At 45.3% G+C, this 24,378-nt stretch overlaps 1 protein-coding gene across 3 annotated transcripts in view; it reads left to right on the top strand.

Moving 5' to 3' along the window:
- Positions 1 to 24,378, top strand: part of SLC1A6 (solute carrier family 1 member 6) — a 63,615-nt gene that overhangs the window by 7,574 nt on the left and 31,663 nt on the right. The window contains exon 1 of one of the 3 annotated variants that reach the window (XM_025366044.1): positions 23,487 to 23,709. The exons of 1 other annotated variant lie outside the window; for it this stretch is intronic. The gene's annotated coding sequence lies outside the window, so the exon portion shown is untranslated. Of the gene's footprint in view, positions 1 to 23,486; positions 23,710 to 24,378 lie in introns of those variants that run through there. One more of the 3 variants, XM_025366041.1, reaches the window with a different exon arrangement.

Genomic DNA, 24,378 nt, shown 5'->3' with positions numbered 1-24,378 from the left:
AAAAAAAAAAAAAAAAAAAAAAAAAAAGAAATTGTCAGCCCCCTGTGACTTGAATCCCCTCCCCTGTGCTCTTTCGCATGTTTCCTTTTTCACCTCTACTCTGTGTTCTTTACTATCTGGTTGTGCGCCATCCACCCCTCAAAAATGGTGAGTTTCTTTTTCAGCTAGGTTAGGCATCTTTAGACGGTCCTGAATGGTCCCCACCTCCTGATCCTCATGTCCTGTGTAATCCCTTGGGTATGGGCTGGACCTGATGACTCACTTGTAACCAAAAGGCTATGGCAAATGTGATAGATGCCGCTTCTGAGATTAGGTTACAAAGTGATCATGGCTTCTGTTCTGCTCTCTCTTGCTTGTACTTTCACTTGCTCACTCTAAAGAAATCCAAGTCAGGCATGGTGGCTTATGCCTACAATCCTAGCACTTTGGGAGGCTGAGGTAGGAGGATTGCTTGAAGCCAGGAGTTTGAGGCTAGCCTGGGCAACATAGCAAGACCCTGTTTCTTAAAAAAACAACAAACAAACAAACAAAACAAAACAAAAAACAGCTGGGTGTGGTGGTGCATATCTGGAATCTGAGCTACTCAAGAGGCTGGGGTGGGAGGATTGCTTGAGCCCAGGAGTTGGAGGCTGCAGTGAGCTATGATTGCACCACTGCACTCCAGCCTGGGTAACAGAGCAAGATCCTATCTCAAAACAAAACAAAACAAAAATAAAATAAGAGAAATAGCGTGTACATCAAGCTTTCATTCTCCATTCACTTCTCATTCCTCACTTTTTCCTTGGAAAATCTTTTTCACATTAGTGAATTTGGGTATTAATAGTTAGGTTAGGGCCAGGTGTGGTGGCTCACACCTGTAATCCCAGCACTTTGGGAGACTGAGGCAGGTGAATTGCTTAAGCCCAGGAGTTTGAGACCAACCTCGGTAACATGGTAAACCCCGGCTCTACACAAAATAGAAAAATTAGCAGGGGATTATGGGGTGTGCCTGTGGTTCCAGCTACTCTGGAGGCTGAAGAAGGAGAATCACCTGAGCCAAGGGAGGTCGAGGCTGCAATGAGCCCTGATTGTGCCACTGTACTCCAGCCTGGGGGACAGAGTGAGACCCTGTCTCAAGAAAATAAAAAGGTTAGGGAGACTGTGGCTTTACAACCAATGGGTAGGTTCAATGAAGTGAACCTCAAGTTTAGAGTGACATCCAAGTTCCTTACCATAATCTGCAGAATTCCAGTTTCTTACCATCTGGTCCCATCCCACCTTTCCTTCCGTTTCCCACATCTCTGTCCAAAGAGATTAAAGTATCAGTCATGATGTGCTCACCATCCGTGTTTAATCTCATAGTCTTTGCATTTGTTTTTCCTCTCTCTGAAATATTCTTTCTCCTCTGAAATGTTCTTATTCTGCATTTTTATATGGCTTACTCCCTTTCTTGTTTTGGGTCTCTGCTCAAATATTATCTCTTAAAGAACTCTTCTTTGACTACTTGGTTTGAGGTCTCACACCACCGGGCTATGCTCACTCCCTCCTCCCCTTATAGCTCTTGTCAGTTTGTAATTCTTTTGCTTCCCTCTCTACAATGCCATCTCCTTGGTGGGTGTCTCATTTGTCTTAGTTATTACTGAATCTACAGTTCCCAGCCCGATTCCTGGATCAAAGTAGACCCTTAATATTTGTTTGTTGAATGACATAATGATGACTGCTCTGCCATGCTAAAACATACTCCTTGTGGGTGGACCAACCAAGGACTTTCTTCTGCTTCTGCTATGAACATTCCTGTTCTAGCTGTTCCACCTTCAAACATCTTTTCTGTTTGTGGGATAACCCAAATTAGGTGTGAAGAAGAACTGATGAAAGACCTTATCTACTGTTATGGGTTGAGGTGTGCCTCTCAAAAAAGGTATGTTGGAGTTCTCCCCGTGGTACATGTGAATGTGATGTTATTTGGAATTAGGGTCGTTGCGGATGTAATTAAGGTAAGGTGATACTAGAGTAGGGTGGATCCTACTGCTGTCCTTATGACAAGTTAGCCATGTATATAAGAGAACAGAGATGCATGGGGAGAATGCTGTGTGAAAACGTAATGATTAACAAAGGAAATGGCATCAATATGTCGAGGAGATATCTGCACTCCCCATGTTTATTGCAGCACTGTTCACAGTAGCCAAGATATGGAATGAACCTGGGTCCATCTGGTTGGATAAAGCAAATGTGGCACATACCCACAACAGAATACTATTTAGCCATTAGAAAGAAGGACATCCTGTCATTTGCAACAACCTGGATGAAGCTGGAGGACATTAGGCTAAATGAAATAACGCAGGCACAAAGACAAATACTGCATCTTGTCACTTATATGTGGAAGGTAAAAAAGTCAAACTCGTAGAAACAGAATAAAATGGTGGTTGCCAGAGGCTAGGATTGTGGTCAGTTGGGGAGATGTTGGTCGGAAGACACAAAATTTTAGTTAGAAGGGAGGAATAAGTTCAACAGATCTATTATACATCGTGGCAACTATAGCTAATAACAATATATTGCAGAGCAATATGCCTCAACTTATGATAAGGTTACATTTTGATAAACCCATCATAAATTGAAAATATTGTAAGTCAAAATGCATTTAATAAGTATAACCTACTGACCAGCATAGCTTAGTCTCATCTGCCTTAAACATGCTCAGAACACTTACATTAGCCTACAGTTGGGCAAAATCATCTAACACAAAACCTATTTTATAATAAAATGTTGACTATCTCGTGTAATTTATTGACTGTTGTATTGAAGGTGAAAACAAGAATGATTGTGTGGCCACTCAAAGGATGGTTTCTACTTTGCACCATTGTAGAGTCAAAAACTCACAAGTTGAACCATTGGAAGTTGGAGACTGTCTGTACTTGAAAATTGCTGAAAGAGATTTGCAGTGTTCTCACCACAAAAATGGTAAGTATGTGAGATAATGCATGTAAACCAAAAAGTATCTCAGATGAGTCTCAATCAGCTTAGAAGTTTATTTTGCCAAGGTTATTGACATGCCTGTGACACAGGAGAGGGCCTGATGACATGTGCCCAGGGTCTTTGGGCTACAACTTGGTTTTATACATTTTAGGCAGACATGAGACATCAATCAATACATGTTAGGTGTACATTGGTTCGATCCAGAAAGGTGGGACAACTTGAGGTGGGGAGGAGTTGTGGGGGGGCTTCCAAGTCATAGGTGGATTCAAAGATTTTCCAACTGGCAATTGATTGAAAAAGTTTATATAAAGATATGGAATCCATAGAAGAGAGTGTCTGGGTTAAAATAAGGGGTTGTGGAGACCAAGGTTCTTATTTTGCAGATGAAGCCACCAGGTAGCAGGCTTCAGAGAGAGTAGATTATAAATGTTTCTTATCAGACTTCAAAAGGTTCCAGACCCAGTTAATCCTCTCCTGGATCAGGGAGAAGACCTGGAAAGGAGAAGGGATGCCCTAAAGAGTGTAGATTTTCCCCACAAGAGACAGCTTTGCAGGGCCATTTCAAAATATGTCAAAGAAATATATTTCAGAGTAAAATACCTCAATTTCTTTCAGGACCTGCAATCTGTCATGTGATGCTATACTAAAGTAATTTGGAATTTGGTGTCTTATTGCTACAAAAAGTCTTAAGATCTCTGTTTTTTCTTTCTTTCTTTCTTTCTTTCTTTTTTTTTTTTTTTTGGTCTCTTTGTTTGTTTTTTGAGACAGAGTCTCACTCTGTTGCCCAGGCTGGATTACAGTGGCATGATCTTGGTTCACTTGGTACACTTGGATCTCTGCCTTCTGGGTTCTAGTGATTCTCTTGCCTCAGCCACCTGAATAGCTGGGACTACAGGCATGTACTACAATGACCAGCTAATTTTTGTATTTTTAGTAGATACAGGGTTTCACCATGTTGGCCAGGCTGGTCTTGAACTCCTGACCCCAAGTGATCTGCCCACCTCGGCCTCCCAAAGTGCCTGGATTACAGGTGTGAGCCACCACACCTGGCCAAGATCTCTGTTTTAATGTTAATGCTGGCCAGCTATGCCTGAATTCCAAATGGAGGAGGGCATAATGAGGCATGTCTGATTCCATCTTCCCATCATGGCCTGAACTACTCTTTCAGGTTAACTTTGGAATGCCCTTGGCCAAGAGGAGTCCATTCAGATAGTTGGTAGGGCATAGAATTTTATTTTTAGTTTACATGCATATGTTAATAGCTTGATGTAGTCATTCCATAATGCATACACACACAGACACACAGACACACAGACGACACACGTGCAAACATCATATTGTACATCATACATCATAAATATATGCAATTTTTACTTGTCAATTCAAAAAAAGACATGAAAATTGGAGTGGAGGATATACAAGCCAAGAAATGCCCAGGATTCTTGGCAACTCTGGGAAACTAGAATGAGGCAAGGAAAGATTCTCCTCCAGAGGTTTGGAAGGAGCACAGCCCCACCAACACCTTGATTGCAGACTTCTGCCTTCCAAGACTGTGTGAGAATAAATTCTTGTTGCTTTCAACCAGACAATTTGCAGTGATTTGTTATGGCAGGCCTAGAAAACTAATATAATGGCTTCTGCTGCATTAGCTGAGGGTCCCTGGCCTATTCCTGGCCTGTCTTTATGTGGCATTGCCTATCACAGATAGTTGCACCGGGGAAGCATCTCAAATAGCAGAGCAAGAGAGAAGCAGTCACTTGCTCTCTTGGCTGCCTGAAGCTCGTCTTCTAATTTCCTGGTTTCCCACCTTAATCTGCCCCAATGCTGCCATTTTCTGGGGCTTCCTTTAAGCGATGAACCCCAAATATCTGAGACAAGTCTTAGTCAATTTAGGAAGTTTATTTTGCCAAAGTTAAAAATGAGTGCCTGTGACACATCCTCACGAGGTCCCGATGACATGTGATCCAGGTGGTCTGGGCACAGCTTGGTTTTCTACATGTTAGAGAGACATGAGACATCAGTAAATAAATGTAAGAAGCACATTGGTTCCACCCAGAAAGGTGGAACAACTCAAAGCGGGGAGGAGAATTCCAGGTCATAGGTAAGAGACAAATGGTTGCGTTCTTTTGAGTTTCTGATTCGCCTTTCCAAAGGAGGCACGCAGATATGCATTTATCTCAGTGAGCAGAGGGATGACTGAGTTCTGTCTGTCCTTTGCCTGCGAGGGAATTCCTTGTGAGGGAGATATGTACCTCTTTTATCTTAGTAGCTATCTTTTTTAGGAATAGAATCGGAGGCATGTTTGTCCTAAGTCGTTCCCAGCTTGACTTTTTCCTTTGGCTTAGTGATTTCTGGGTCCCAAGATTTATTTTCCTTTCACACTCCACCAGATTCTCCAAGGCAGGGAGCCCATTGATATCCACAAAAATCCACCTCCTGGGGTGCAGAGCAAGTTGGAGGGCTGCATCCTTTCTCCAGATGGAGAGTAGACTTGGGGGCCCACTAGAAAATCTTTTCTAGTGACTTGATTGATTGATTGATTGGTCGAGTGACTTGATAAATATTTACTGAGCATCTGCTCTGTGTCAGGCACCAGGCTCAGAGCCAGGAGAGGAGAGCAGTAAGATGAAGTTTCTCTTCTCTCCTGGAGCTTGTCATTCAGTGGGAACAATGAAAAATTAAAATAAACCATCAAGATCATGTCAGATAGAAGTAATGGCTTAAGGTACAATGAAAGGAAGAAGAAGAAGGAGAAGGAGAAAGAGAAGAAGAAAGAAGAAGAGGAAGAAGAAGAAGGAGGAGGAGGAGGAGGAGAACAAACTGACCAATTGGCAGGATTCTAATATATCTGCTTCTAAGTGTACAGTTCAGTGGCATTAAGTACAATCACATTGTTGTGCAACCATCACCTTCGTCTGCCTTCCCCAGCTGAAACTCAGTACCCATCAAACAATAACTCTCCATTCTCCTCGCAACTCTGCAGTCCCTGGTAACCAATACTCTACTTTTTGTCTTTACTTTGGCTGTTATTTGTATCTCTTATGAGTTGAATCATACAATGCTTGTCCTTTTGCATTTGGCTTCTTTCACTTAGCCCACTGTCCTCAAGGTTTATTCACATAACAAGTAGGCATGATTCTAACTTTGAACTAAGACAAATATCTCCACCTGGAAAGCAGTTCACCAACAATTTAGTGTTGATTATAAATAGGATTTGATTGATTTTTTTCTACCATGTTTCTTTCTATTCTTTCTGCATTTTTCAGATTTTCTGCAATGAACATGAATTACCTTAATCCTTACCTTAAGGAACATGAAATCCTTAAGGTCTTTAAAATGGACACCCCCTTTTCCTTCTGTCTCTCTTCTTCATCAATGATATTACCATCTAATGTTCTTTTCTAGGGTACCCTAGCTCCTGGATCTACCACTGATCTACCATCTCTCTTCTTCTATGAGGTCAACTGAGGATGCTTCTACTACTATACTTTACTTTTTTAATGTCAAATTGTATTTTTGTTCACCCTTAAGCAACTATTGATGCCAACATTGGGGATCTGGACTTTTAATATATGTTTTAATTAAAAATTTAAACATTGACACAAACTGTATTTGTGTATCATGTATAGCATAATGTTTTATAGTGTGTGTATATATATATATTGTGGAATGACTAAATCTGGTGAATTAACATATGCATTCCCTCATATAGTTATCACTTTTGTGGTGAAGCATTTTATCTGCTCGCTTAGTATTTTTCAGGAATAAGGTAACCATGCTGTACAATAGATGTCTTGAACTTTTTTGTCCTATCTAACTGAAATTTGGCATCCTTTGACCAACATCTTCCCAACCACCCAAGCCTATGGTAACCACTTTTCTACATTCTTTTTCCTTTCTTTCTTTTTTTTTTTTTTTTGGAGAAAAAAGTGAAACAAGTTTCACTCTTGTTGCCCAGGCTGGGGTGCAGTGGTGTGATCTCGGCTCACTGCAACCTCCACCTCCAGGGTTCAAGCAATTCTCCTGCCTCAGCCTCCCAAGTAGCTGGGATTACAGGCATGCACCACCACACCTGGCTAATTTTTGTATTATTAGTAGAGACGGTGTTTCACCATGTTGGCCAGGCTGGTCTTGAACTTCTGACCTCAGGTGATTCACCAGCCTTGGCCTCCCAAAGTGCTGGGATTACAGGTGCGAGCCACCACGCTCGGCCACTCTACTCTCTTTTTCTATAAGTTCAACATTTTAGGATTCCACATATGAGTGAGATCATGCAGTGTGTGTCTTTCTGTACCTGGCTTATTTCCTGTAACATCATGTTCTCTGAGTTCACCCATGTGGTTGCAAATGGCAGGATTTCCTTTTTTTTTTTTTTTATGGCTGAATACGATCCCATTGTGATTATACTCTACCACCTGCCTGCTTATTTTTCTTCTTCCTCTTCTAAATACCTATCAAGAGGGAAGTCTGTGCAGAAAGAAACTCAGGATGGCGCACTCAAACTTTTTAAGGAATAGACTGGCAGGGGGGTTTGCCCTAAGCAGCTCCCAGCTTGACTTTTCCCTTTGGCTTAGTGATTTTGGGGTTCCCAAACTCATTTTCCTTTCACAAAGCCAACCCCATCAGATTCTCCAAGGTAGGCAGCCCATTGATAGCCACAAAAATCCACCTTCTGGGATGCAGAGCAAGTCGGAGGGTTGCATTCTCGCTACCCGCTGGAGAAAGATGGAGAGTAGACTGGATAGTTTGAGGGGAGTTGGGACAAGGTGTGGGAGGGGCTAAAGAAACCACACAGGATTGCAGAATCCATGCAGTTCCCTGGAGCAGGCAGCATCTGGGAGTTATTACCACTCCTGGGCAGATGCAGAGAGGGGAGGGAGCTGTTACTACTGGAACCTAGAGAGGGCTGCCAGCCAGGACCCTGTGCTCTGCAGTCTAAGGCCAATCTGCAGGGGCATGCAGGGAGGGACCCAGGAAATACATACTCTGGTCTCACCCTCTTTCATCCCTCTTGCCTCCTGTAAGGGCTTCCCATTGCTTGAAGCCAACCAGAAGACAGAAGACAAGGCTTCCTGTTGGTTTGGTCCATGAACCTGGACACAGAACAAGGGGAGGACAGATGGAGAACCTCCCTGGAGGCCATCTAGAAGGTCTCCAGCATCATTTCGTGTGGAGCCCTGAGTTAAAAGAAAAATTAAAGAATGGGCTTCTCTGGGGTTGACAGAAGCAAATGTTCTGAGAAACGAGGTCAACTGCAAAAGGCCCACTAGCACCTAGTGCTCAGCTCACAGCCCGCCTGCACCGTAGCATACTGTCTGCAAGGATTCAGCTCACAGCCCACCTGCACCCAACCATCCTGTCTACAAGCATTCAGCCCACAGCCCACCTGCACCCTAGCATACTGTCTACAGGCATTCAGCTCACAGCCCACCTGCACCTAAGCATCTTGTCTGCGAGTATTCAGCTCACAGCCCACCTGCACCTAAGCAATCCTGTCTACAAGCATTCAGCTCACAGCCCACCTGCACCCAACCATCCTGTCTGCAAGCACTTAGCTCAAGCAGCACGACCTTATACAATTTTCCCTCCAGCCCCTGCCTCTTTGCAGACAGCAGACAACCTTCCTTCTGCTGTCTTACCCATTGCATCCTTGCAATGCATGTCCCCCTTTCTTTAATAAATCTGCCTTTTTTTTTTTTTTTTTTTTTTGAGACGGAGTCTCGCGCTGTCGCCCAGGCTGGAGTGCAGTGGCACGATCTCGGCTCACTGCAAGCTCCGCCTCCCGGGTTCACGCCATTCTCCTGCCTCAGCCTCCTGAGTAGCTGGGACTACAGGCGCCCACCACCGCGCCAGGCTAATTTTTTGTATTTTTAGTAGAGACGGGGTTTCACTGTGGTCTCGATCTCCTGACCTTGTGATCCGCCCGCCTCGGCCTCCCAAAGTGCTGGGATTACAGGCGTTGAGCCACCGCGCCCGGCCATAAATCTGCCTTTTAAAACTCACTCTTGTCTTGGTAAATTCCTTTACCCCCTGCATGCAGGTCTCAAACAGTTGTTGACCATGACATCTCTCACTAAGACAGAGTTGCCAGGGTGGTACCGGGCCTCCCCTCCCAGTGCAATGCCGGGCAGAAAGTATATGTTAATAAATGTTGATGAAATAGCCAGGAATGAGAAGGAGACTGACTTTTTAAAATTATAAAATACACATAACGTAACATTGACCATTTCAAAGTCGATGGTTCAGTGACTTTAGTACATTTGCAGTGTTGTGCTACCATCATCATTACCAAGTTTGACTACAGTTTTCACCTTCACAGAAGGAAACCCTGTACCCATTAGCAGTCATTCACTATTGCCCCCCGACTCCAGCCCTGGGCAACCACTAATTGGATGTCTCTCTTTATGGATTTACCTGAGCTGGGTATTTTATATAAATATAAGCGCAGACTGAATTTGGGAGGGGGTATCCTGAATCCCTCAGTTCTGACTTTCCCCTTTTTATCTCCCCTGAAATTCTACTTTTAGACAATTCGCTTGCATATCAGGTCACTCTGGTAATGAAAGAGGGGGGATCAGGAGAGGGAGACCTGGTCCTCCTCCCACCTCCTCTGCTCCCTCTGGGGCCCTGGGAACGGTGGGGAAGCTGTTAGCCGATAATGAGACCCCCGCTCCCTTAATGACTCTGGGGGCTGCGGGGATGCCTCAGGCTAGCTCTGCCCTAATTAATTAATAGGGAGCGTTTCCCACAGAGGAATTAGCCTCAATTCCTCAGTCTCAGGCTCTTCTTGGCTCAGCTCATGTTCAAGCTCCACCTTGCAGCTGGGGCAGTCGTCTGGGGCAGCCTGGGGTGCTCCGTCTGCACTGCCCTGCCCTCCTAATGCTAGAGCCAGAGTTGGAGCCTCTGATCAGAGTGGACCGGGGGTGACTGGAGGTTTCAGCCAGACAGAGGTGGGCTCCAATCTAGCTCCACTCAATTTTTTTTTTTTTCTTGAGACAGAGTCTTGCTCTGTAGCCCAAGATGGAGTGCAGTGGCACGATCTTGGCTCACTGCAACCTCCACCTCCTGAGTTCAAGTGATTCTCCTGCCTCAGCCTCCTGAGTAGCTGGGATTACAAGTGCGCACCACCTGTCTGCCCACCTTGGCCTCCCAAAGTGCTGGGATTACAGGCGTAAGCTGCCACACCTGGCCCTGACCCTGCTCTTTATTAATTCTGAGGCCTGCTGCTTAACCTCTTTGAGACCCTTTTATATCCATAAAAGGGAGCTGGCAGCCTTTACTGTTGAGAGAGCAAGAGATCCACAAGGCCACGATGAGGTTAAGATACCAGTCCCGCATGCAAAATATAAGGTAGCACCAAAAAACTCGGCGACTAAACTAAATAATGTTCCAATGTCAATAATTTAAAAAACCCAACAACTCATGAAATTAATGCAAACAATCCATGGTTAAACCAAATAGCAGAATGTTCAAGACGGAATCAGTAAGCATGTTGAACTGAGTCATACAGGAGCCTAAAAAGCGGAAGGCACTGGACGCAGTGGCTCACGCCTGTAATCCCAGCACTTTGGGAGGCCGAGGCGGGCAGATCACCTGAGGTCAGGAGTTCGAGACCAGCCTGGCCAACGTGGTGAAACCCCGTCTCTACAAAAAATACAAAAATTAACTGGACGTGGTGGTGGGCACCTGTAATCCCAGTTACTTGGGAGGCTGAGGCAGGAGAATCGCCAGAACCCAGGAGGCAGAAGTTGCAGTGAGCTGAGATCACACCACTGCATGACAGAGCAAGACTCCATCTAAAAAAAAAAGCAGAAGGAAAAGTAGGAACTTTGGTCCCGTCTTTATTTAGCTTGTTGATCTATTTTGTTCATTGTGGATTTTTTGTGTTCATTTGATTTCTAAAAAGATTGCATTGAAATATTGTTTCTCTTTAATATTGAGGATTTTTGGCACTCCTTTACTTTTGTTTTATTGAAGTGAAATTTGTGTAATGTAAAATTAACTCTTTTTTTTTTTTTTTTTTTTGACACAGAGTCTCCCTCTGTCACCCAGGCTGGAGGGCAGTGGTGATATCTTGGCTCACTGCAACATCCTCCTCCTGGGTTCAAGCAATTCTGGTGTCTCAGCTTCCCAAGTAGCTGGGATTACAGGCGCACATCACCAGCAGCTAATTTTTGTATTTTTAGTAGAGATGGGGTTTCACCATGCTGGCCAGGCTGGTCTTGAACTCCGACCTCTAGTGATCCATCCACCTCAGCCTCCCAAAGTGCTGGGATTACAGGCATGAGCCACCGCACCTAGTCAAATTAACTCTTAAAGAGTACAATTCCCGGTGTTCTGTAACCATCACCTCTATCTAGGTCCAGAACACTTCAATCACCCCAAAAGCAAATCTATACCCTTTAACAGTCACTCATCATTTCTCCCTCCTGCAGCCCCTGGCAACCACAAATCTGCTTTCTAAATCTAGGATAGGATTTGCCTATTCTGGACATTTCATATAAACAGAATTATATACACTTACGTGGCCTTTTGTATCTGACTTCTCTCACTCAGCATTATGTTTTTTTTTTTTTTTTTTTGAGACGGACTCTCGCTCTGTCACCCTGGCTGCAGTGCAGTGCCGTGATCTCGGCTCACTGCAAGCTCCGCCTCCTGGGATCATGCCATTCTCCTGCCTCAGCCTCCTGAGTAGCTGGGACTACAGGCGCCCGCCACCGCACCTGGCTAATTTTTTTGTATTTTTAGTAGAGACGGGGTTTCACCATGTTAGCCAGGATGGTCTTGATCTCCTGACCTTGTGATCCGCCCGCCTCAGCTTCCCAAAGTGCTGGGATTACAAGCGTGAGCCACCACGCCCGGCCAGCATTATGTTTTTTAAGGTGTGTTTTAAAAATTATATTTATTTTAAAATTTTATTGAAATGACAGATAAAATTGTGTGTATTTATTGTGTACAGCATGTTTTGAAGTATACACATACACATTGTGGAATGGCTAAGTCTAGCTCACCAATATGTGCATTGCCTTCCAAAGTTCATTTTTGTGGTAAGGACATTTACAATGTACTCTCTCAGCATTTCTCTAGAATACAATGTATTGTTATTAACCAGAGTCACCATGTTGCACAATAGATCCCCTGAAATCATTCCTTTTAAAAAAAATTTTTTTTATTTTAGACGGAGTCTTGCTCTTGTTGCCCAGGCTGGAGTGCAGTGGTGCGATCTTGGCTCACTGCAACCTCCGCCTCTGAAGTTCAAGAGATTCTCCTGCCTCAGCCTCTCAAGTAGCTGGGATTACAGGTGTGCACCACCATGCCTGGCTGATTTTGTATTTTTAGTAGAGAGGGGTTTCACCATGTTGGCCAGGCTGGTCTCAAACTCCTGACCTCAGGTGATCCGCCCACCTCAGCTTCCCAGAGTGCTGGGATTACAGGCGTGAGCCACCGCGCCCGGCAAAAACTATTCCTCTTTACCAACTGATATTCGGTATCCTTTGGCCACCATCTCCCCAATCCCCCCACTTGAGTCTCTGATAATCATCATTTTATTCTCTGCTGTTCTGAGTTCAATTTTCTTTAGATTCCACTTGTAACTGAGATCATGTGGTATTTGTCTTTCAGTGCCTGGCTTATTTCACTCAACATAATGTTCTCTAGGTTCATCAAAAGGAAATCCTGTTATTTGTTCATGTTGTCATAAAGGACAGGATTTTCTTTTCTTACAACTGCATAGCATAGTACATTTAAAAATCCATTTCTCGGTGGACACTTAGATTGCTTCCATATCTTGACTATTGTGAATAACTTTGCAATGAGCATGGGGGTGCAGGTATCTCTTTGAGATACTGATTTCATTTCGTTTAGATATACATATCCGGTAGCGGGACTGCAGGATCATATGGTAATTCTATTTTAACTTTTTGAGAAACCTCCACACTGTTCTTTTTTTTCAAGACAGAGTCTTGCTCTGTCGCCCAGGCTGGAGTACAGTGGCATGAACTTGGCTCACTGCAACTTCCGTCTCTTGGGTTCAAGTGAATCTCCTGCCTCAGCCTCCCCAGTAACTGGGATTACAGGTGCACACCTGGCTGATTTTTGTATGTTTAGTAGAGACGGGTTTTCACCATGTTGGCCAGGCTGGTCTCAAACTCCTAACCTCAGGTGATCCGCCCCCCTCAGCCTCCCAGTTTTGAAATTACAGGCACGAGCCACTGTGCCTGGCCTCCATACTTTTTTTTTTTTTTTTTTAAATAATGGCTGTACTAATTTACATTCCCACCAACAGAGTACCCGGGCTCTCTTTTCTCCGAATTCCCCTGACCACTTATATTTTATCTTTAAAAAAATTTTTTTGACCCGGCGCGGTGGCTCACACCTGTAATTCCAGCACTTTGGGAGGCCGAGGTGAGTGGATCACCTGAGGTTGGGAGTTCAAGATCAGCCTGACCAACATGGAGAAACCCTGTCTTTTCTAAAAATACAAACTTAGCCAGGCATGGTGGCTCATGCCTGTCATCCCAGCTACTTGGGAGGCTGAGGCAGGAGAATTGCTTGAACCCAGGAAGCGGAGGTTGCAGTGAGCTGAGATCACACCATTGCACTCCAGCCTGGGCAACAAGAGAGAAACTCATTTTTAAAAAACTTTAAGTAGATTTTGGGCGTACTGTGCAGTTTTGATACAAGGAAATATTGAATAGTGTTAAAGTCTGGGCTTTTAGTGTAGCCATCACCCAAATAGTGTGTATTGTACCTAATAGGTGGTGTCTCATCCCTCAGCCCCTGACCCTCCCACCTTTTGGAGTTGCCGGTGTCTGTATATCCATGAGTACCCATAGTTTAGCTCCCATTTGTGAGAACATTCGGTATTTCACTTTCTTCCTTCTTTTTTTAAAGACAGGATCTTGCTCTGTTACTCAGCCTGGAGTGCAGTGGCACGATCATGGCTCACTGCAGCCTTGAGCTTCTGAGCTCAGGTGATCCTCCCACCTCTGCCTCCTGAGTAGCTGGGACTACAGGTGTACATCACCACACCCAGGTTATTATTATTATTATTATTAATAGAGATGGGATCTTGCTATGCTGCCCAGGCTGGTTGTCTCCTACTCCAGAGCTCAAGTGATCCTCTCTCCTTAACCTCCCAAAATGTTGGAACTACAGGCATGAGCCACCACACCAGCTAGTATTTGACTTTCTGTTTGTGAGTTATTTCGCTTAAGATAATGGCCTCCAGCTCCATCCAAGTTGTTGCAAAAGACATTATTTCATTCTTTTTTTAATGGCTGAGTAGTATTCTACGGTGTATATTCTGACAGGCATTAGGTGATATCTCATTGTGGTTTTAATTTGCATTTCCCTGATGATTAATTATATTCAGCATTTTTGGTTTCATGAACCTGTTGGCCATTTTGTATGTCTTCTTTTGAGAAATGTCTATTCAAGTCCTTTGCCCATTTTCTAATTGGGTTATTTGTTTTCTGAACATAAGGTTTCACAGAGCAGGAGCACCATCATCTTGGACAAAAACCGCCACTTTAAGTTCCAGCTCCTTTTCTAGCCTCACGCATTGCAAGGAAATCACCTCTCTTCTAACTACAAGCAGACAGAAAGAGCAGACCATAAAACACAAATAAGACAGCTCGGGCACAGAGGGAGGTGGGGAGAAAGTTTATTGGGTAACGACCAAACTGCACCCTCATATAATGGACCCCAGTAAAACAGTGGGTCTTAATAAGCACATTCCTTTCCCTTCAGGTGCACTAAGATAGGGAAGCTAAAAGCAGACTTGGGGAATATGCCAGGAAGCTCTCCACCTCCTGGGTTCCAGCAATTCTCCTGCCTCAGCCTCCTGAGTAGCTGGGATTACAGGTGTGCACCACCACGCCCGGCTGATTTTTGTATTGTTAGTACACATCTGTGGTCTCAGCTACTTGGGAGGCTGAGGAAGTAGGATCGCTTAAGCCCAGGCATTCAAAGCTGCAGTAAACTATGATTGCCCTACTGCACTTCAGCCTGGGCAACAGAGTGAGACCCTGTCTCAAAAAACCAAACCAAAATGAACAAAAAAAAACAAAACAGAAAGGGCATGCTCTGCTGGACTAGGCTCCCTGAGTTGCTTTGCAAATGCTTTCTAGTTGGGCGCGGTTTGAGTCTGAGCTGCTGTGGAACCTATCAGGGGAGATGCATGATGTGCTTGTTGGGCTTCAAACAGCACGGGCATATTCTGCTCAGAGTCTCTGCATTTACTGTTCCCGCTACCTGGGTTGCTCTTCCTCTAGTCATCCTGCCTGCTCACTTCTTTATCTGCTTTGCATCTTTGCTCAAATATCACCTTCACCCTTGGACATTCACTAACTGCTTAATGAAGACTGTGACTCTCTCCTCACCCACCATATGTTCTTTTCCTGATTATCACTATTTTTTTAATTTAAAAAAATATATTTTTCGAGACAGAGTCTTGATCTGTCGCTTAGACTGGAGTGCAGTGGTGCGATCTCAGCTCACTACAACCTCCGCCTCCTGGGTTCGAGCAATTGTTCTGCCTCAGCCTCCCAAGTAACTGGAATTACAGATGTGCACCAACATGCCTGGCTAATTTTTGTATTTTCAGTAGAGACAGTATTTCGCCATGTTGGCCAGGCTGGTCTCGAACTCCTGACCTCATGATCCTCCTGCCTCAGCCTCCCGAAGTGCTGGGATTACAGGCGTGAGCCACCGCGTCCAACCCTGATTATTTTTTTCCTCCATATGACTTATCACCGTCTGACAATGGTTTGCAAAGTGTAGGCTGCAAATCCCTAGGGTGTGGTGGCCTTGAGACCATTCAGGGGGTCTGCAAGGTCAAAATGATTTTAATAATCACACTAAGATATTATTTGCCTTTTTTCACTGTGTTAGTCTATGCACTCGTGGAGCAAAAGTGAGGGCGAGTAACAGTGTCTACCATCTAAGCATGAGTCAATGCAGCAGCACCAAACTGTACTAGGAGGCATTATATTCTTCATTGCCACACACTCATGGTTTTAACAAAAGTCAGTTTCAGGCCAGCTACAGTGACTCATGTATGTAATTCCAGCACCTTGGGAAGCCGAGGCAGGAGGATCACTTGAGTCCAGGAGTTTGAGACCCAGTCTCTACAAAAAAGTAAAAGAAAAATTAGCCAGACCTGGTGGCACACACCTGTAGTCCCAGCTACTCAGGAGGCTGAGGTGGGAGTGTCACTTGAGCCCAGGATGTCAAGGCTACAGTGAGCTATGATCACAACACTGAACTCCAGCCTCGGTGACAGAGGGAGACCCTGTCTTAAAAAGAAAAAAAAAAAAAAAAGCCACTTTTATTTTGGCTTGTGCTTGATAAAGCAGTAAAATTATTCATTTTATGAAATCCTTTTTTGTTTTTTGAGATAGAGTTTTGCTCTTGCTGCCCGGACTGGAGTGCAGTGGTGCGATCTTGGCTTACTGCAAACCTCCACCTCGTTGGTTCAAGCAATTCTCCTCCCTCGGCATCCCTAGTAGCTGAGATTACAGGTGCCCGCCACCATAGTGAGCTAAAGTTTTTTTGTATTTTTACTAGAGATGGGGTTTCACCATGTTGGCCAGGCTGGTCTTGAAATCCTAACCTCAGATGATCCAACCACCTCGGCAATCTTGACTATTGAGTATGTATCTTTTTAATTTTCTGTGTGATGCAACAGGAAGTATGGATAAAGAATTTTTCTACACACAGAACTACCATGGTAGCTGTCTCCAGGACCAAAAAAAACCAAAAAACAAAGAAAAACACTTTTATGAGTGTTTGAATTGCAAGCTGAATCAGCTACTTTTTTTTTTTTTCACAGAATACCATTTTTAGACAGACAAACCGTGGCTATTCTGACATGGTGTATTAGCCTGTTTTCTTTTTTTTGTTGTTGTTGTTTCGTTTTTTTCTTTTTTGAGACAGAGTCTTGCTCTATTGCCCAGGCTGGAGTGCAATGGTGTGATCTTGGCTCACTGCAACCTCTGCCTCCTGGGTTCAAACAATTCTCCTGCCTCAGCCTCCTGAGTAGCTGAGTGGTGTGCACCACCATGCCCAGCTAATTTTTGTGTTGTTAGTAGAGATGGATTTTTGCCATAGTGGCCAGGCTGGCCTCAAACTCCTGGCTTCAAACGATCCTCTGTCCTTGGCCTCCCAAAGGCTGGGGTTACAGGCGTGAGCCACAGCGCCCTGTCAGACTGTTTGCATTGCTATAATAAAGGAATACCTGAGACTGGGTAATTGCTAAAGAAAAGTGCTTTATTTTGGCTCATGGTTCTGCAGGCTGTACAGGAAGCATGGTGCCGGCATCTGTTTCTGGTGAGGCCTCAGGGAGCTTCCAGTCATGGCAGAAGGTAAAGGGGAGCAGAAATGTCAGATGATGAGAGAAAGCAAGGAAGAGAGAGGGAGGAGGTGCCAGGCTCTTTTAAACAGTTAGCTTTCCCGTGAACTCATAGAGTGAGAACTCACTCATTACCAGGAGAATGGCAGCAAGCCATTCATAAAAAATCCGCCCCCGTGACCCAAACACCTCCCACTAGGCCTGCCTCCAACACTGGAAGTCACATTTCAACACGGGATTTGGAGGGGACAGAACACTCGAACCCTATCAAAGGAAGTTTGACCGACATTTTTGCAAAAATGAAAGAAATATATCTGTCACTTCAAGGAAAATGATTCACAGTCGCCATTGTCAATGATAAAATTTGCACTTGTTGGACAGGCGCGGTGGCTCACGCCTGTAATCCCAGCACTTCGGGAGGCTGATGCGGGCGGATCACCTAAGGTCAGAAGTTCAAGAGCAGCCTGGCCAACGTGGTGAAACCCTGTCTCTACTAAAAATACAAAAATTAGCCAGGCGTGGTGGCACGTGCCTGTAATCCCCGTTACTCAGAAGGCTGAGGCAGGGAATCACTTGAACCAGGGAGTCAGAGGTTGCAGTGAACTGAGATTGCGCCACTGTACTCCAGCCTGGTGACAGAGCCAGACTCTATCCAAAAAAAAAAAAAAAAATTGCACTTTTGAGTGAAAATTATAATTTTTAAAAATTTGTATTCATGACTGTGACAGCTTCCCAACACTTTAAAACTCTCCATGAGATCAGGGATGATATTAACAAACATGAGTTTTTGCTGCTGCATAATGAAATGTGTTAATATTTAGAAGATCTGTAACTAGTGAGCTAACATTTTTCAAATGACGAATGCATGAGGTTTCAAAATCATGCATGGTTAAAAGACGAGCTTAATGGATTTTAATATTAATAGAACACAAGAATTCACGGACAGGGTTTCCGATTCCACATTGCAACTGTTTTTGAAGAAACTATGTAGCATTTTGGTGTCACTCAAAGAATAGACACAATTACCTGAAAAGCTGATTGAAATAATCTTCCCTTTTCAACCACCTATCTGTGTAAGGCAGAATATTTTTCATGTATTTCAACCAAAACAATATGCCACGACAGATTCAATGCAGAAGAAGATACAGTTGATTTTCATTATTCATAGTAGTTATATTATATGAAGTTGCTTTTTTTTTTTGGAGAGGGAGCTTTGCTCTTGTTGCCCAGGCTGAAGGGCAATGGTGCGATCTTGGCTTGCCACAATGGTGTGATCTCAGCTCACCACAACCTCTGCCTCCTGGGTTCAAGCGATTCTCCTGCCTCAGCCTCCCAAGTAGCTGTGACTACAGGCATGTGCCACAATACCCAGCTAATTTTGCATTTTTAGTAGAGACGGGGTTTCATGTTGGTCAGGCTGGTCTCGAACACCCAACCTCAGGTGATCCGCCCGCCTCGGCCTCCCAAAGTGCTGAGATTACAGGCTTGAGCCACGGCATCCAGCCCTATAAAGTTGCTTTGAACACTGAAGTAGCAGATACTAAATCAGTGTTTCCAGGGGGAAGTATAAGATTTAGTTTCTGTAAGCACCTGGTCACAACATTTTTGTCAACTGATATATACTTTGTTTTATTTGTGTTTTTGTTTAAAGACACCATATTTAATATATGTTGTTGATTCATTAACATCGAGCTCATGGCCAACAGTACTAAAAGTTATGCCTTTTAGTACATAGCACAGCTTACCTAACATACATATTGTCTCTGTAAGGCATGTCACAGCCTTACAGCTTTGTTTTTTGGTTGTTGTTGTTGTTTTAGAGATAGAGTCTTGCTCTGTCGCCCAGGCTGGAGTGCAGTGGTGCGATCATAGCTCATTGCAGCATCAAACTTCCAGGCTCAAGTGATCCTCCCACCTCAGCCTCCTGAGTAGCTGGGACCACAGGCACGCCCACCATGCCTGGCTCATTTTAAAAGTTTTTGTAGAGATAGGGGAGTCTCGATATGTTGCTCCGGCTGGTCTCAAACTCCTGGGCTCAAGTAATCCTCCTGTCTTGGCTTCCCAAAGTGCGGCTGGGATTACAAGTGTGAGCCACCGCACCCAGCTACCCCACAGCCTTCTAGAGCTTAGAAACACACTAAGCACGTAAGCTTAGAAACGCTAGACAGCACTTCGGCAAAGTGCCTGGGACCATTTTAAACAGCAAAATCAACAAAAAACGTGAAAAATAGAAAAGGATGGCATTAAATAGGCCACAAATAGGATGCTTGTTCACCGTATGAGCTGAAACAAGATAACAGAGCATGGTTTTATTGTACCTCAGCTACAGATGTTCACGCCGTGCAGCTCGAAATGTTCATCTCTCTGCAAATGACCCAGAATAACTTCAAAATCTCCGCAAGTATTAATTTTGGGGTCACAAACGCATGTTAGTGAGTGAGTGACTTTGCAAACACAGAATCCATGAGTAATGAAAATCAACTGCATAAAAATTCCGTTTCCTTTTTATTAAGGTAGACATCAAAGCAATTTGAAAAAGTGTAAAACAACGTCACTCTTCTCTTTTTTTTTTCCTTGTTTTGGAAAATACAGTTACTTTTCACAAAAATATGCTATTTTATGTTAACATGTAGTAGGTTTATTTTTGTTACGTCAAAACGAATAAATAAGTGTAGAAACACTTTTTCAGTTTTAATTTCTGATACTGTAAAGATCAATAGCTGTAACCTATATAAACAAAAGCTCTTTGGGATCTCCCAGGATCTTTTTAAATTAAGACACAGTTTCTGAGAACAGTTTTAGATTTACATAAAAAATGAAAAGATAGTACAGACAGTTCCCATATACTCTCTTGACTTAGTTTCACTTGTTATTAATATCTTTCATTAGTATGGCACATTTGTATAATTACAACATTGTAATATTGATATATTATTATATTGATACATTATTAACAAAATGTTATTGTTAGAGATACTTTTTTTTGAGACAGAGTCTTACCCTGTTGCCCAGGCTGGAGTGCAATGGCATGACCTTGGCTCGCTGCAACCTCTGCCTCTTGGATTCAAGTGATTCTCTTGCCTCAGCCTCCCTAGTAGCTGGGATTACAGTCACCCACCACCATGCCTGGCTAATTTTATATTTTTAGTAGATACGGGGTTTCACCATGTTGGCCTTGAACTCCTGACCTCTAGTGATCTGTCCACCTTGGCCTCCCAAAGGGCTGGGATTACAGGTGTGTGCCACCACATCTGGCCAATATGGATACATTATTATTAGTGAAAGCCCATACCCTATTCAGATTTCCTAATTTTTTCCTTATATCCTTTTTCTTTTCTAGGATCTCACATTACATTTGGTTGTCACATCTTCTTAGATTCCTCTTGGCTGTGACAGTTTCTGAGACATTCCTTGTTTTCTCATTTGTTAATTTAATTTTATTTATTTTATTTTATTTTATTTTTTTTTGAGATGGAGTCTCGCTCTGTCACCCAGGCTGGAGTGCAGTGGCCAGATCTCAGCTCACTGCAAGCTCCGCCTCCCGGGTTTACGCCATTCTCCTGCCTCAGCCTCCCAAGTAGCTGGGACTATAGGCACCCGCCAACTCGCCCAGCTAGTTTTTTGTATTTTTTAGTAGAGACGGGGTTTCACCGTGTTAGCCAGGATGGTCTTGATCTCCTGACCTTGTGATCCGCCCGTCTCGGCCTCCCAAAGTGCTGGGATTACAGGCTTGAGCCACCGTGCCCGGCCTTAATTTTAATTTTTTTTTAGAGACAGGGTCTCGCTGTGTTGCCCAGGCTGGAGTGCTGTGGCACAATCACAGTTCACTGCAGCCTCAACCACTTGAGTTCAAGCGGTCCTCCCGCCTCAGCCTCCTGAGTATCTGGGACTACAGGGCGCCTGCCACCAAACCCTGCTCCAGACGTTCGTTAATTTTTAATGACTGTTTTGAAGAGGACTACGCAGGTAGATTACAGGATGCCTCTCTATTGAAATGTGTCTGATGCTTTTCTCATGCTTAGGCTTGAGTTGTGGTTTCTTTGGGATTGTCCCTGATTGTTACGACCCAATTGCCAGGGAACTATTGCTATTTTATTTACTTATTATTTTGTGTGACAGACCAACCAAGGGCCCTGTTATCTTCGCTGCTGAATCTCCAGCCTCTAGCACAGCCAAGTGCACAGTAAGTATTTGTGGAGTGAATGACTGTAAGAGGCAGGAGTTCAGAGGCAGCTCTAGGTTCAAGAAGGATGCAGAATCGTCCAAGCATAGTGAGTGACTGAAGCAGAGGAGTGAGAAGGTTGCAGGGAGGGGTTGCCAATGTGGTCCAGGGGAACCTGACACCAAGGACAGAGATTCAGCCTTAGCCATACATTGGGGAGCATTCAAATATACTGATGCCTGGGTCCCACTCCCAGGGATGCTGAAATGCTTAGTATAGCGTGTGGCTTGGGCATCAGATTTCTTCTCTTTCTTTCTTTTTTTTTTGGATAGGATCTTGCTCTGTTGTCCAGGCTGGAGTGCAGTGGCACAATCATAGCTCACTGTAACCTTAAGTTCCTAGGCTCAAGTGACTCTCCTGCCTCAGTCTCCTGAGTAACTGAGACTACAGATGTGTGCCCAGCTAATTTTTTGATTTTTTTTTTTAAATTAGGGACAGAGTCTTGCTATGTTGCCCAGGCTGATCTTGAACTCCTGGACTCAAGTGATCCTCTCTCCTTGGCCTCCCAGTATGCTGGGGTTACATGCATGAGCCACCATGTCAGGCTGGCTTCAGAATTTTTGAAAGCTTTCCAGGTGATTTAAAAACACAGTTAAGTTTGAGAATCACCAATCTAGGAGCTGTTGCAAAGAAGCCGAGCTAGGGCGATGAATGCAAACAATTACAATTGGGGCACCTGTTTCCTGGCTGTGTGACCTTGGACAAGTTATTGAACCTTTCTGAGCACCTGTCCGTGCCCTGAAAATAGAGGAAGTGGTATTTACTTTATAGGAGTGTGTAGATTAAATATAAGTATTAATAAAAGAGCCTGCCTAGTTCAGGAGGTTGCCATCAACACTTCATCAATAACAGCAACAATAATAAAAAACATTGAACGTGCATTGAGGTTTTTTTTTTTTTTTTTTTGACGGAGTCTCGCTCTGTCGCCCAGGCTGGAGTGCGGTGGTAGGATCTCGGCTCACTGCAACCTCCGCCTCCTGTGTTCAAGAGATTCTCCCGCCTCAGCCTCCCGAGTAGCTGGACTACAGGCATGAGCCACCATGCCCGTCTAATTTTTGTATTTTTGTAGAGACAGGGTTTCACCATCTTTGCCAGGCTGGTCTTGAACTCCTGACCTCAAGTGATTCATGCCCGCCTCGGCCTCCCAAAGTGCTAGGATTACAAGCTTGAGCCACGGCGCCCGGCCTGCACTGAGTTTTTATTCACATGACAGACTTTATGCTCAGATCTTTAAATGGCGTTAGCTCTCAGGAGAGGTGGAAGATGTGGGAAGCAACCAAGTCACTGCCTTTCGAGAAGAAAAGCCGAGTGCGCCTTTCCTGGTGTGCTCTAAAGACAGCGAAGAATAATATTAATTACAATAGGAGCAACATTATCCATCTCCCATTTGCCCAATGCTTCGCGCTGGCATGGAGCATTTCCAGCCTCACGCGCTTTAATTTTCCCAGCTTTAATTTTCTATGGGGTCGGCCAAGTCATCTCCCTTGTTTAGAGGAGGAGGCCAGGCTCAGGGAGGGAGAGGGGTTGGCCCAAGGGCACAGAGCGGTCGAGTGGCCAAGGCCAGAAGGTGCACCCGCAGGGAGAAGGGGGCAGCGGAGCCATCTCCGTGGCTGTTGTCACTGGGACACTAGGGCCGCGCCTTCCCCAGGCCTCCGCCGAGGCTGCTGGCGCGGGTCCCGCAGTGCCAGGGCCTGTTCCCCGCGCTCCGCCCGGGATGCTGAGGCCTCCGAGGGCTCCGGAGACGGTTTAGGGGGCGGGGGCGCGGAGGCGCGGCTCCGAGCAGGGGGCGGGGGCTGGATGCCGGAGAGGCCACTCACCCCCGCCCACCCCAACTCCCCTCCCTTCCCAAACACGCGGTCCCCTTTCTCCCGCGCGGCTGCTGAGCCTGGGCTGGGCGCGGGGGAGGCGGGGGGCATCGCGGAGGGGATCCCGCCCCCTCCCCCGGCCGCCGGGCGCCCCCACACCCACGTAAGCGCAGGGTTGGCCCGGATCCCACCGGCAGCACAGCGCGTCCCGGCTCCGCGCCGGTGCCTCCACCGTCCAGTCCCCACGCCGGCGCTGCACCGTCCCTGGCGGGTCCCCGCGGCCCCGGCCGGGCGCTTCGCCGGGCTCCGGCTCCTGCATCCGGGCGCAGCGCGCAGGCCGAGGCGCTGGCAGGCCGCCCCCGCCGCTCCGAACGCTGGTGAGTGGGGGCTCCGCGGCTCCGCGCGGGGACTCGGTGGGGCTGCGGCGCGGAGGTTGCGGGCAGGTGGGGATCCGTGGCGCTGGGCTGAGGCGTGTGGGGCGCTCCCTGCACCCACGTCCCCACCTCTCTGCCGCCCTTTGTCTCTGAGCTCCTCCTTGCCCCTTAGAGCCGTCGCCTCTGCTTTTCTCCGGGTCGTTCTGGTGAGTTTCCTATCCCCTTAGTTATCCCCGGTCTCCCTGCCCCATATCCCCACCTCCCCAACCCGTGGCCTCCGCTCACAGGCATGTTTCCAGCACCGAGCCTGATGCCTCGTGCATTTATAGGGCTCGATTGCCTTCTCTATCAGAGGGCTTATTTCACCAATTTCAGATATACCTGATGTGGCTGAGGCTGCAAGGGGTCTGGGCATTAGTGTGTGTGTGTGTGCGTGTGTGTGAGAGAGAGAGACTGAATTTGTGAGTGTGATCGCCGTCCTGAACAGGTGTGTGGAGCTGAATGTTTAAATGTGAGGATGATTTCAAAAGTCTGAAGTTTGTGTTTTGTGACCTAAAGAGTGTGTGTGTGTGTGTTTCTGTGTGTATGTAGGAATTGTGTGACTGTCACTGCCTCTGTAGGATTTAATCCATGAAGGGTGGTTGTGCAGAGCCACGAAGGTGTGTGTGGTTG

This window comes from Theropithecus gelada, chromosome 19 (assembly GCF_003255815.1).
Source record: "Theropithecus gelada isolate Dixy chromosome 19, Tgel_1.0, whole genome shotgun sequence".
Classification (NCBI taxonomy): domain Eukaryota; kingdom Metazoa; phylum Chordata; class Mammalia; order Primates; family Cercopithecidae; genus Theropithecus; species Theropithecus gelada.
The sequence above is the reverse complement of the archived record's forward strand: the minus strand, read 5'-3'. Positions and strand labels throughout refer to the sequence as shown.